Source organism: Austrofundulus limnaeus, unplaced genomic scaffold, assembly GCF_001266775.1.
Source record: "Austrofundulus limnaeus strain Quisiro unplaced genomic scaffold, Austrofundulus_limnaeus-1.0 Scaffold206, whole genome shotgun sequence".
NCBI lineage: Eukaryota > Metazoa > Chordata > Actinopteri > Cyprinodontiformes > Rivulidae > Austrofundulus > Austrofundulus limnaeus.
In genome coordinates, this window is record NW_013952608.1 from 824375 (window position 1) to 826839 (window position 2465).

Sequence of the window (2465 nt, forward strand, 5' to 3'; positions counted from 1 at the left end):
TATATATATAGGGGTTAAAATGAAAGGGGTTTCTGGATCTTTTTTACCCACAGATCCAAACAGTTTGAGAACCCCTGGTGTAGATCTCCTTCCTTCACAACCATTTGTTGTGTTTGTTTTTGTTCAGCAACAAACCAGCTTAATTAGTTTATCAGAAAACTTTAAAAGTGTCTCCTGGATGTTCAGATCTGATCAGGTGCTCTCATCTTGTCTCCTCCACGTTGGGGCTCCGGCCTTTTTGAGCCCAAATTTCAACCCAAACCTGCACCTTCTGGACTTTGCCTCAGTGTTCTGACCCCAGCTGGCTGTATCAGCTTTCAGCATGAGCCTTATTTTAGCTGCTGCACGAATCACAAGTCAGCCTTTTTAATGCTGCAGATCTCTGAGTGAAAATCTCTGTGTCAAACCAAGATGATCAGTCTTTTGAAAAGAGACGCCTCTTCTGAACCCATAAGGGTAATTCTGTTGTTACACAATAACCCATGGGGGGTGAGACCTTTTGGACTATAAATTAAATGCGTAATACAGCATTAAAAAAAGAAAAGCTGTTTGTTTATGTTGCATAACTGCTGCAGCTCATGCAGTGGTGTGAACCTCTCAGCAAGAGAGCGTGAGAGGAAAGTTCTGCTCACACTGCTGAACTCTGGCGAGATTTACAGAAAAAAAGAAAAAGAGAAAAGTTGAGTATCTGCTCTGAGTTGACCTTTGACATCTTGCTGCATCACATCACTCCAAGATCAAGATGTTTTACCCGGATTTTATCATCAAAATAATAATCTGCTTTAACATGAATGAACACAAAGCTTTCTGAGCAGGAAGTGAACAAATTAAATGTTTAGGATGATGTTTTTTTTATTACACGCGCACTTTGATCCTGTTTCTCTTGTTTTAAACATTTTGTTATAAATCAGTAAAAACAACAATTGTGTGCTTCATTTTTTAGTGTACAGGATCACTAAAGTCATCTAAAGTAATCTTTTGTTTTTAATGTTTGTTACTCTTTTATTTTCCTTCTCCAATCATAGGAAGTTGTTCCAAATTAGGGAAGAGTCTGTCTGTGTTCCAGACAGAGACTTGAGAGTCAAGTTTTAGTTTGTGGTGAAGTTTGTGTAGTTGTGAATTTGTGGGAAAAAGACACCATCACTAAGAAGCTGGGTAAACCCTCTCTGGGATGTCTCCAAAATGTTTGGCTTTTAGATCTTTTGGAGACGTTTGAACAACTTTCGACAACTTTTACGCACAGTTTGGGTCCGGGATTTTTTTTACATTTATTTTTTGGGTGGGGGCTTTAGCAGGGGCGTGGTGTGCCTCCGGACAGGCTGATGACTGTGTGGTTCCACTCATGCATGTCCACATATTGTGACAGTCCAGACATGGCTGGAAACGGGAGGCAGCGCGAGCCCCATCATTTCCAGGCCGCGCCCGGAAACTAGCGAGAAGACCATTTTTACGCGCACAACTTCCCGGCTCGCGAACGCGCCTGGAAAGGTGCTTGTGTTTGCGGGACATCGTTTGAAGAAGTTTATTAAGGGTGTGACGGTGGGGGGGTCTGGGGACAGCAGGGAGGGTCGCAGCAGGAGTTCTGCAACAATGGCACCAGTGACGGCGGCTGGATGCGCTTTCCGTGTTTAAGTATGRCGTCTCTGATTTAAAGGTATGACTGACACACACTGAAGATCTACACAAGGGTTTTCACACTTACATGTGAATAAAGCAAACAAAGAGAGGGGTGCTATTTGGTTATTTCAGTTTTACTGAAGCAGAATGAGACAAAACGCCTGACAAAAGCTGCGACGCGTAAAGAGAGACTGGGCACTCTGGCACACTCTGCATTGTTGGCTTTGTCTCTGAACCTGACTCTGTCTGTTCACCTTTGCTCCCAAACGTCTCAAACACCAAAGAAAACCAAACCAAGTTTGTGCAGATTTTTAGGTTTGCCACCTGAAGTCACCACAAGGTCAAACAAAAAACTTTCTGACCCTCTGACTGCAACTGTATTATTTCAACTCTTGCAGTATTTAGTGGGTAAATGCAATAAATACAAAGTTAATTCAGAAAAGAACCCAGTTTTATGGTTTTTGACTGAAAAGTTTCACAAAAAATTGTGCAGGAAGTCAAAAGAGGGGAAGGATTTCTTTTCCTTTTTTATTTTATTTTATTTTTTTGTAATGTTTTGTTTTACTGATGCTTTTCTCTTCCAGGTGTCATACAGTCTGTGARCTCTGGTCGATGGATTTATTATCTTTAAGACAAGAATTTTTCAGTAAGTTTCCTTTCAGATCTATGTTTATCAGCTGCATTTGTTCCAAATTCTTTTTAACTCCATGCTTTGAGAACCCAGCTTCTTAAAACCAGTTCAAACACTGAAACTTTCAGTCGACGACATCAGATTCTGTGAACTTATGTATTTATAAAGCAATATTGCATTCTGACTCTTGATTTTAGCTTCTAAAACACATTATTTT

General features: G+C 40.6%; 1 protein-coding gene across 1 annotated transcript in view; it reads left to right on the forward strand.

Annotated features, from left to right (window-relative positions):
- Positions 1 to 1516: 1516 nt before the first annotated feature.
- gja3 (gap junction protein, alpha 3) overlaps positions 1517 to 2465 on the forward strand; it is a 3329-nt gene continuing 2380 nt past the window's right edge. Inside the window, exons 1-2 of the mRNA XM_014018981.1 lie at positions 1517 to 1654; positions 2202 to 2263. The gene's annotated coding sequence lies outside the window, so the exon portion shown is untranslated. The remainder of the gene's footprint in view (positions 1655 to 2201; positions 2264 to 2465) is intronic.